An 11,960-nucleotide genomic window follows, 5' to 3' on the forward strand; every position below is an offset into this window, starting at 1 on the left:
AGGAAACCTCTCCTTTTCTCTACCTCTTCCTCAGGAGTACTTAGCCTAAAACTTCCAGAAATAGTGCAGGAAACGCCATTCCACCACCTCATTTTCTATTTTACCCATTTAGGAGGTGGTCTTGGGGTCTGTGCTGTATAGCTACTAGGTTTCTGCAGTGAACAGAATGGGTGGCTAGAATTTCTGTGCCGAGTCTTTCTATGGGCCAGCAAAGCTTTCTCCATGCAGATTCAAGTTTGAGTCTGCTCATGTTGGCATCAAATTTTTGAACGTTCACCAATGTAGTCCCTGTGACCCAGAGTGTTTTAAGACGTCTGCAAATACATTGTTATATCAACAAATCTTCTAAGAAAGCAATGTTTTGGGGAATTTCGTGATAATTTAACTTGGGAATAATCTTTTCTACCGTTCCTGTGTCATAGGAACGGATGACGTATCCTTATGTTTGTGCCTTAGCAAAAATAAAGTGGAGTAATAGCCTTGAGAAAGACAGTATACAAGGCTGTATTGTTCTAAATACTCCCAATTTTAAAAACTCTTGGCCTGTATCTTGGGGAAACTGGCAGTGCTGAGTCTTTGTGGTGCCTTCCTGAAAAAGGAGGACCTCTGGGCACAGCTGTGTGTGTGTCTGCTTTAACCTCTGTCCCTTCCTTTTCACTTTCAGATGGGCCACCTCATCTGGTGGGATCTGTGGGCTGATGGAGCTTAGGTGGAGCTGAGGTTGCCTACCCCATAGCATGGATGCCAGTGGTGGAGCCCCAGACTCCTGGGCTTCATTCAGCTACCTCCAGATGTGTCAAACTGAAACATGTTGTTTTATGTAGTGTCTCTGGTATCCACATTTCAGTGATGATACTGGGAGTGTACAAGTGAAATCCCTATTGTGGGAGATTAGGCAAGATCAAGCTGAGACTTGCAAGATCTCCTCTGCCTTAAAAATCTCAAACTGTTCTGTTTTGATTTGTGTTGTGTTCCCGCTCCCCACCAGGTACAAGATAACACTTCTTACTGCCAACAGTCAGGGACAGAAGAAGCTCATACATGAGTATCTGAAAGAGCATGGATTAGCCTAGAAACCATAAAAGATGGGTTTGAAAAGACCTCTGCAGGTTGACTTCTTTATTCCCCTTATTGTTCAGACAGACTGCACCCCATCACCCTGACCTCCTCCTTCAGTAAGAGAATCCTTCACTTAACAAAGAAAATATGGCAGTTCTTGGCAATACATTTGGTAAGTTTACAAGATGGGAAGCCATTAAATTGGAGGCTGTGGGGGTTGTTGAAAGATTGGATGACAGTTGGAAGGAGACTAATTGGGCTTGGAGAAGGTTACTTAGTGGAGTTCACAAGAAATGAGTGTAGTAAATACTTCTATGAATGATCTTAGTTTATATGTTGTTTTACATCCCTGGTGAATTTAGAGAAGAATGTTGTACACTGGGGAGTCAAGAAATGGAGAATGAAGTGGAAGACCTTGAGGTAGCAGAAAGGAGGAAGCACTAAAAACCAATTAATGAGGATGTTGACTGAGGGGTGTGAGCTCACGTATTTATAAAGAACTGAGGAAGAAAACCTGAATTCAAGGAAGCACCTTTGAAAAACACAGGTGGACTCTGGGGCGTGAATAGTAGGATATTTCGAGTCCGGTAAGGGAGAACCTAGACGTAGCCTGTGCTTTTCCGGCCACCAATGCTCAAGAAAGAAATACTCAGAAACGTACAAGCATGACTGATCAGAGTGGATCCTGTCTCACGCTGAGCCTCTAAATACGAGTCTTTCTTTGGCCTGATGAAAGAATAGGCACTCCGTGGCCACAGATGAATACAGAGCAGAAGTTGGGATGAAGGCCTCTAGCAGCCAGCAGGAGCATGGTGCTCCCATACCAATAGGAGTAGGTGAAGAATAAAAACTTCAACTAACATTAAGCTTGAAAAGCTTTGAAAGATAATAGGTAAGTGTAAGCCTGCAATACAGGTTTCATTTCCTTGGAGAGAATAGCTAGGTGGTTCTTGATAAATCTGAACATGTCTCTTGAGACAGAGCTTTTAATCATGTTCCTTACTCTTGTTTAGTTTGTCTTTCATTTAAGGCAAGTCTGGTAGTACCTGTAGAGGTTTCCAGTTCTGCTTAGCTTTTCACAAACAAGTCTGCCTTCCGATGTATGTTGACTTGGAATTTCTTAGCCTACGTGTCTGTAGACAAATGATGCCTTGTTAGCTTCACAAATTGCTAGCCTCATTAGAGTAATGAATTCACAACAGGAATTGCATGAAAATGGAACACTTGTTAATTGAATAACCATGGGTTCGGCTCCCATTGTACGCTTTTAACAAGGTGCTTGTATGATACATCCTATTGAATTTGCTTAAAATAAACCTTCATGCTAGTTTGATGTCTTGGTAGGAAAGAAAACACCCAATGGGCAAGGCCTGGAGGGTTTCAATAGCTTTATTTCTCCAGGACAGAGGGAAAAAAAGAAAAAAAAAAGCATGGAAAGTAAAATCTGAGTGACCCATTCATGGCTAGGAAATCATTAGGCACACAATGTATTGTATAGATCACTGTAAAACCGCCCGACACGAGTAAAACAGGAAATTTATAATAGTTAAAATTGAGCCTTCAGTTAACCCCACCAAAAATCTTCTATTTTTCTGTGTTATCAAAGTTAGTTCAATATTTGCTTTATATACATCCTGTTCCGTACTTTGATTCCTCTATATAGCACACCTTCCTGCCTTCTAATATCTGATTTATTACATAACCGTTTTTCTTCTGAAGCTTTTGCTTTGCCTGCTTTAACTCTTTATCTTGTCCACTTAAGAGCTGGTTCTGTCGGCAGTTTTTTCTTCTCCCTCTGCTTGCTCTGTGAAGGCATGGAGAAAGAGTAATTCAGGAGCTGGTCTGCCTCCCCTCCTTCTTGGAGCAGGCAAGGAGGGGAGGCTATAGGGAACGTATGGTGGAGATGGGCCATAGAGGGTAAGGTATCTTTTGGGGAGAGTTTCAGAGCACGTGAGGAGGCTTGTGTGGCTACTTGGACTATGCATTAGATTAGGGTGGGCTCCTTGTTGTCTGTGTCCCTTCTGTAGGCAAACACAGGGATGGTGTCTCCTCTTGGTTCACAGCACTCCCTGCGACCTACAGCGCTGTCACCTACCTGCCTGAGCCCGTGTCCCTTCATCACAGTGGGGACAGCGAAAACAAAACACATGGCCAAAAGCCTCCTGCCTGAAGTCAGCACGAAAGCAATGCTGCTCTTGACGCTTCCGGTGCTCAGCGTGCTGCTGCTCTTGTTGCTGGTGGATTTGTCCATTCCTCTCCAAGGGAGTCCCCGGTGCTGGGGACTGCACGAGGCGTTGGAGGAGAAGCAGTCCCTACGCTGGCGTGCCTGCCACCTATATCGAAACGGAGCCTTCGTACTCTCCCCCTGCCTTAGCGCTAGTTTGGGGATAGGTGCCCTCCTGAAGCTATGGGGTTGTCTGCATGCTTTCGCCATGTCACAGGGAAACCGAGAGGAAGCGTTTTGCTCAAGGTCAGGAGGGATGTCACCGGCAGACAGAGGAGGTCCCAGAGGCAGGTTTGATGCCTAAGACTATTGAAAGATGTGTTTCCTGTGCAACAATAGAGAATTTTGTTTTATTTCCCCATGGAACCTCTAGAGATAAGGGCTGAAGTTCATCCTGTACCATCAGACACGTCGCTTCTGCCTTTGTTGGCACAAAGAACATGAACAGATAATTACAAATTATCGTGCCTCTTATTCTGTATTATGCCTTGCACTGTCAGAGACTGATTTGCTCATATTCAGCACAGTCAATTCAGAATGTACCAGCAGGATGAAATGCGTCCGCATGAGATGGGTCTTCCTGTGCATTAGTGCTTAAAGATGCCGTTAGGAGATGTTGTTAAGCCAGGGCTCCCTTGTGCCATCCTCGCGCAGAGGTATGGCTTGGGAGACCCCGATCCACCCGAGTTGGACGTCTCACTCAAGTTAGGCGTGTAGCCTCCCTACTCTTCTCTAGGCAGCGGAGACAGGTTTATCCAGGCGCTGGTTCATCCAGCAGGCTCAGGCATGCTGTAGGTCAGTGTAGTTACAGAGTGACTAAATCACAGGAGTTTGCTAGTGAGTCTGGCAGCAAGGGGTGTGATCTGGATCTCTAGGCCTGTCCTGATGTCCTGGTCAGTGCTGTACTCCCAGAACCAGTTTGGAGGGAATGGAAGACTTCTGCTTTGTATTTTAAGAAGAAAAGGAAGAAATCGGTTGCTGTTCCTGGACTTGTGCTGGTCCTCAGTAGGAAGGCAGATGGAAGAGCCAGTAGTTGCCCTACTTCAAGGAAAGTCTCTTTGAGTCCTCCCCCATCTCCAGGCTGCCAGCCTGGCCCATGGCAGTGATGCAAGGGCTGTTGCACTCCTAGGCTTTCTGGTGTTTAATGAGGCATCCATGAGGGTGGACATAGCTCAGCGGCTCCCTTCCATTTGCAGAAATGGCTTGGCTACATGAGGCTTGGCCCCTTTCTTCAGCTCCAGCTGAGGTTGGCCAAGAACTCAAAAGCTGCTAATGAAAAGCCACAAAAATACAGGCCATCCCTTGCTCTCACTGCGGCCTTGTTTCTTTAAAGATGTGATTAAAAAGCTCCTTGAGTTACATCACTCATTTTCTCTAAAATAGGCAAAGGGAGCAGGGAGGGAACTGCTACTAAAGAAAATAACTAGAACTGAGAGAGAACAGGTGGAGAAAGTGTGGGATTGTTGTTTTAACATGCGTGAACCGTACTTGCTAATCTCACCAGTTACTGTGTAACAGGGTCTGTCAGTGCTCCCATTTCCCAGCCCTTGTCACCAGACTGTACGCACTTGCTCTGTTCTGCAGATTAAAATCTCTGCTGAAAAGCAAATAAAATACAAACTTTTCTTAAGCAGAGTGTCCCCTCCACTAATAGCTCTTTTTTTTTTTTTTTTTTTTTTTTGGGGGGGGGGGTTAAGTTAGGTAAGTACAAACTGTAATAAACTTTCCGATGAATTTGATGGCTGGCTGGTCAAGTACAGCCTCCAAGGGCATAGGACAGGATGCTGTGGGGAAGCACAGGAGAATGGGGTGGGAACAGAAAGGAGCACAGTGTGCTCCTTCCCTCTGTCCTTGTTTGTTCTCGGTCATCTTAGCCACCTCCATGTGCCCTTGTCATGTCTCTTGCTGCTCTCTGTAGTATGAGGCCCACCAGACTTGCAAAGGTCCTGAGGGAGACATAGGTTTTACATGAAAGGGATCCAATTGAAGGGAAGGACACGCATGAAGGGGGATTTCCTGGGTTTAGCTGTAGCTATAATATGCTGTTGACTTTGTCTTGCGCCCCTCCTTGCTAGCAGCTGTGGGTATTGCTTTGGTTCTTGAGCCCTGTAAGCATCTTCTCCCAACCTAAGTGGTCATGACTACTAAAGGACTTAAGGTAGCGAAGAGGGAGAGAAGAGAGGGGTAGGAAATTCAGAGAAGAATGGAAAGACCCATGAAAAGTCATTTCATTTATTCCCATTGCCCCAGGAGGTCACTCTTTCCTGAGGCATCTTTCAACATGCAGTTCAATCCAGCAGTGGAGATTTCTCCTCCCCAACTGAGCAGCTCCCATCTTCCCGTATTCTTCCCAAGTTGTTCTTGAACTTGAAAAAGTTGTTCTTAGTGTCTGACTTACTTAAATCTCTCTTGAATAATAAAACTGAACGGAGGCCCTAGGAGGAATGCTGTTTGATAAATACAAGCAGTTTGACTTAAATCCATGGAGGAAATCCCAACGAAATACAGCAGCACAGCTGCTGTTAACCAGCAGCTTATTAAACAGTGCCAAACCTTGACAGACATCCGTAGGTCAGCCCTGCGGCAATATTACCCACATAGGTTGGAGAAGGGTGGTGTGGTCTCTCTGAGCCATTGGTGATAGGTCTGTGTGTCAGGGTCAGCTCCACTTGCTGGAGGCTTTGGGGATCTCTGTCCTTCCCCTCCAGTCCAACTGTGGCAACAAACAAGCAAACTGTGGTTTGATTCAGCAATAAGGTGGAAACACACTCCAGATGTGACAGCATGGTTAGCACAGATCTGCCAAAGTGGATGAAGGATGAGAGGAGCATCCCTGGAGTGAGGAAGGGCAGATGGGCCACAGTGGGCCGGGTATGGGTAATTGCTAGAATTAATTGGAGTAATGTCCTGATAAGGGGGACCGCTGTTTTCATGCTCTTCTCTGGGCAAACATGAGCTCATGCTGTCAGTGCTCTGGCCTGGACAGTGCCTTGCAATGATGCTAGCACGAGGGCAAGCCCAGATCAGTATATCCTGGCTGTGGTGGAAGGTGAGGAAGTCTGCTGCTTTCATTTCCTTCTGGGCTCTCTTACAGGAAATGACCGTTTGGTTTGCTGGGCACATGGAGGAAAGGTGTCAGGATTCGCTCCCGGCAGCATGTGATATGGGGCTGGTGGGAGCATCCCTCGGTGGTGCTTTGCTGGAGTGGACGTGATGTCCCAAAGCAGATGTCCCCTGAAGGGCAGAGCTCACCTCCAAAAATGTCTTCTAGTAGGGGGAAGAGAAACCATAGATGCTGCAAGCCAGAAGGTGTTGATATCTAGGAAAAGCTTATAACGTTGGGACGTTTTTTCATATAGCTAGAGCTGTAAGTTTTCTTTCTCCTCTCCTCAGCTGGCCTCAAACTGCAAACTTTCCTTACCAGTCTAGATGGCAGCCCACCAGCCAATGCCGTGGGACTGGTAGCAGAGGAGGGAGACATCAGAACTGTCCAGGAGACATTAAACTCTGCCCTGAACTCGCCAGTCCCTCTGGGACGAGCAGAGGAGTTTGCGTTTCGGAGAGCTCCTGATTCAGCTTGCTCGCAAGCGGCAGCACTGAGTTCACCCGTCTGGCGCTTTCTTGGCAGACAGTGAGGACAGAAAATAATGATAATTTTCAATCAAAGTTTAATGCATGCAAAAAGCAGCCCAGAGGATTCCTCTGGCAAAGCCTGCAGTGGGGGAAGGCTGCCCGCTGGAGCGCACCAGAAAGCCACTTTCCCCCTGCCCCAGGTCACCTCTTTGCTGTGAGAAAACATCTCTGATGATTATCTCCAGCTAATCTACCATGGCCAAGTCTCTCTTGTTCGCTGCGGAGATGCGCTCGTCCCTTTTCTTTGGTTGGAAGCCCCGGGCGAGCTCTGATCTAACATTTCCAGTGCTGTTTGGTGCTGTTATATGTAGCCTTCAAGGCCTGCCCTAAGCCCAAGTCGCGTATCTGCTAACGGTGGGGCTCACAGTCTCCTGCGTAGGCTGTCCCAGTAGGTTCCCCATTGCTGTTTGAACTAGTAATCTACAGCGGTAGCCTACTTGCAAAATGGTAAGGAGAAAATCAATATTTTCCTCATGATGTGAAGATTTGAGCTTTTTTCTCTTTTTTTTTTTTAATTAGTTAATTCCCTGATTTTTCTACTCTGGAGACAAAATTTTCCATGCAGCACCATTCTTGCTTGCTTTGTTCCTCTTGAGAGCACTTTTTTAAAACCTGCATTTTGTCTATGTTTTTAATTACAGATTTTTAAAAATAGGAGGCAGATCCGGGATCTGGATGTTTGTGCAACTTCTTCAGTTCTCCTTCCTAGACCTCTCCCTCTGAATCCCCTGTCTTGAAGCATGCAAGTTCCTGGAAGTTGCCACATTTAAAGACAGAAGCAAAGCTCAGCAAATGTGAAGGATGCTCTTGCTTCTGCCTTTCTCCCCCTCAGATCATTCACCGCGCGCGAGGTTAGCTGAGGAAGGTGTTCCTTAGCGCTTTGCAGGAAGCCTTGCGGTTGTCGGTCGGCCCTTGAAGAGTTAACTAATACCTGTGAAAGATTTTTAGCTTGCAGAAAACTGCTCTCAACCATTCAACCAAGCCATCATGCCACAGCTTATTTTTTTAATTTAATTTAATATAATTGTTCTTTTTTCTTTTATTGCTTTTGTTCCTGTAAGTCAGTCTTTTAATTAATTATGTCATGTGCAGCTAGATTTCCTCTCTCATTTCTCAAGGAAGAAAAGGGAGATGTTAAGCCTTGCTTGGAAAGAAAAGTCACAGGGAGTAGGAGGAAATGCCCATCACTGATGCTAGGTTCAACCCCTGCTCTCTGTTGCTGGTACCTTGATTTCAGCACTGGCCTCTTGGCACTCACCTCGCTTGGGCAAGTGCGGCTGTAACGTGCCTGGTTTGCAAGGTACATTAAAAAGATGATGCACAATTCATTACTTGGGTTGCCGAAGGCTGCTTTTAGCTCCCATGGCTTTGCTACCTTCTATGTCCATCCTTCTCTGCCAGAGCAGTACCATGCGTGTGGATATGCTGCAAAACAGTGAGCAGGTGACACCCTGGTGTTGTTTTGGATGGCAAAACTCCTGTCATGTTCGACGAGGTGCACTGAGCTGGGGAGAGCCACTGGCGAGGGACCTCTGGAGACCTCTAACACAACCCGCTCAAAGCAGGACTGCTGCCAGTGCCAGGCCATGGCATTGCTTAGCTGGTCCTAGGACTCTCCCTTGCTTCTTCTGGGGCATGATGCTTCCCTGAAGGCATTTGAGGGCTGAACTTTCTAGCCGGTTGCATTGGAAAGCTGCATCAGCATTTCTGAGGGGGGACCCTTAACTGGGAGCAGGATGAGAACAGAAAACCTTCTTTCTCCTAGTCACATCTCCATGTCAGCTTCCAGAAATATTGCAAGAGAAGTGGTGAGATTGCTCAGGGTGTATTTGCATTCTGCAGCAGAAAGTGGATGAAGTCTCCAAGGCTTTGCTTTTGGCAGCTTTCTCCCATCTGTGGTGCATGTGAAGACTCATCCTTCTCTGCACAGATGTGTTTGGACAGCTGTGCAATTCAAAGCCATGGCTTTGACCACTTGTCTGTACTAGAAATACACTCTTAGCCCAAGTGCTGTTGTAAAGTTGCGTCTCTTAGGAGGAATTAAGGAAAAAAAGCAAGATTGTGGGGAAAAGATGTTGAGCAAATCTTGTCTCTGCCTCAGAAGGAAAGTTCTGCCAAAGGAGACCCCTGTTTTGCTGTATGTGTGGTATGGGACACAGAATGGGTTTACGTGAGGCATGTCTGGGAGGATGTTTACAGGCACTTTTGATATTAGTCCCATCATCTTTGTACTTAGCGGCTCAGTCAGATCTGAAGGTCTCCTCTGAGCACGGTCTCTTTCCAGAGCACGAAACAAGGCTGCCCCTTATTCAGCTTGTATTCAAGCCATTCAGAAGCTGTCACAGCAAAGACCTTCTATAGCAGACGGGGAGATCCACTGATGTTGGTGATGGGGCTCAGAGCGAATGCTGGACTTTACCTGGATGACTTCAGTGCCCTGTGTGTCACAGGGCATTATCAGGAGCTGTGATCCCTTTCCATGGAGAGCAGCATGTGATTTGTGATTCCCCAAGGTCTCCTCTCTAGATGATCTCTCTCAGCTTGTGGAATGAGTGCAGCAGGACGCAGTCATTCCCCAAACTCAATGTGGCACCCCCTCGTGGCAGGATGGGACCCCCATTGCAGTGTGTTCCTCCAGGAAAATTGGGGCCTTCATTCTTCCCTTCAAGCTGTGGGTGCTTTCAGTGAGGGTTTGAGTCAGTGGGGATGTCCTCCTGGCTGTGCAACGAACGTGCAGCACCTCCTGAGGACACACCAGGCTTTCTAGATGCCAAACACCCTGTACCAGACCCTGCTCTCTAGCTAACCCCGCAGAGGTTGTAATGAGGGGCCAGGCTCAGTTCAGCATGATAAATCCAGATCAGAGCACTGAAGAGACACAACATCTGCCTGGAGTCGTGTGGGGCTGTAGATCCCTGCACAGAGCCCTTCGCGCAAACTAGCAGAGTATTGCAAGGGCAGGAGCAAAGCTGACTCTCCATTCTCCTCCCAAGGGAAGATAAAACAAGGTGGGAGAACAAAAACAATGTGCAAAAGCACAGCTGTTTCCTGGCTTCTGTGCTGCTGCTTTGGCGGCAGCTATTTTGGGGATCTGAGCTATGTTTATTCTCCTTTTGAGATACCTGAAAAAAAATCAATTCAAAGTGTCTTCGGAGAGGGCATAGGGGAAAAAATGAACTGATAAAGTATGTTTGTATCTAAGAGAGAAAAGAAGCCTGAGCTCATCCTTCACTCGAAAACTTCAATTGTGATACTAACGTGATCTGAAAATGGACCCCAAGCCTGCATATCCCAACTTGAGATGGGACCTAAATGGACTCGGACAACAGGGGACTGATTTCTGCTAGAAAAGGAGCATCACTGGGCAAAAAAACCCTAACAACATCGTTGCAAAATGATCCTTTCTGCTCTCTTTTTCAAGTGCTTGAGCTCTGCCACCTTCTTCCCATGTGGTTCACAGGTGCCTGGTCCTCATGCGCTAGATCACGTTAGGCTGCACAGAGCCAAGTGCCGTTGTGTGGGCACACGCTTGCCCTTGCTAGCAGAGCTTATCACCATACCGAGTAATGAGAATAGTGGCATCCTGCAACATGTTCTCCTCTGGCCAGGTAATCAACCTTACTGTTGATCCATCAGTAGTATTATATGCAAGAAAAAAAAGTCTGATCTTATTGTTACTAGCAACACAAAGTACCTAGAGATATGAAGACCCTGTTGCAATTGATCTGCGTAAGTGATGCAGTGTTTCCAAGCAGGGTTGAATTTAGCTACCAGGGAAACTGGTATCTTCTTTGTGCAATCTACAGTTAAACTCAGGAACGCTTCGCTGTGTTTTCTCGAGGGGAATGCCAAAGGTATAAACGCGTTCAGAAAGCCGAGTTCATAGAAGAAACATTCCATCAAAATCCATGAAGCAGAATAACGAGAAGGCAAACTCCGCCTGTGGCAGGCCCTAAACTGCCAAAATGCTGGAAACTAGAAGAGTAAGACAAGGTCACCGTCATTGTACAGTTGTGGTCTTTCCCCTAGCACCGGTTCTGGTTGCCACCTGGCCTAGGTGAAGGTGAAGGCTGCCAGCCAAGGTACCATGTGTTTAACAGTTTCTTGTAGAGCTTTACGTAGAGGCTGAAAGGTCTGCTGAGTGGGAATCATCTTTCTGTGCTCAGGGGTGAGTACAATGGAGCCCTGTTTTCTCTGAGGAGTTGCTGTTGCCACACCAAAAAGGGGAGGGGAAATACTGCTTTCTCTGGAAACAAAACCACAAGAGCAAAACACGAGTAACCTTGGTTACCGGGCTTTTATTCATGGTAAACAGGATTGCTGATAGCAGAAGTCCCTTTCTTATGTATTTACTGAGTACGCAATGTACCCAAGGATGGAAAACAGCAGAGCCAAGGCAGTGAAGACTTTGGTAGAACAAGTAAATGTGTTGCTGTAAATGTGATGTCATGGTTTTATCACTCCAGTGCTCTTGGCTGAGTCTCTCCTAAGGAGTTTGGCTGTTACTTTGTACAATGGGAAGTTGTTCCTTCTCTCTTTTGTTCTCAAACTTATGTCCCATGGTGACTTTTTTATCTTTTTTTCAGCCCTAGACATGAAGCATCTTTGGCTGCAATCATAAAAATGCTAACGAGGTGTCCATGGTTGGATAGCTTCGTAAAATGGGTTTGTAGCTTAAATCCTTAATAATGCGGGATTTAGGAGATGTGTTTGCCTGCTGCTTAGCCTACCCAGGAGCTAATCTCTCAGTTCTGTTGTTATAGAAATGCCCTTTGCGGCTTTCCCACCAGCATTCAGCTTTGGAAGTTCTCTCTCCCTCTTTGTGCAAAAATGCCTGCTCATCATTTCCTTCCCTTTTTTTTTTTGTGGAAAGGGGCTGGGGTGGGGTGGGGTGGACTTCCACAACTTGAGTCTCTTACGCTTTGTGCTTGTGCTCGTTTTCAGAGATTTTCCTGATTCATCTTTTCCACTTAGCCTTGCATTATCAATACGGTGTTGCATTCTGGAGAGGTAGACGTGCCTTTGGCAGAGGTCTGATTAGCTC

This window comes from Rhea pennata, chromosome 4 (genome assembly GCF_028389875.1).
Source record: "Rhea pennata isolate bPtePen1 chromosome 4, bPtePen1.pri, whole genome shotgun sequence".
In the NCBI taxonomy this organism is placed as follows: Eukaryota; Metazoa; Chordata; class Aves; order Rheiformes; family Rheidae; genus Rhea; species Rhea pennata.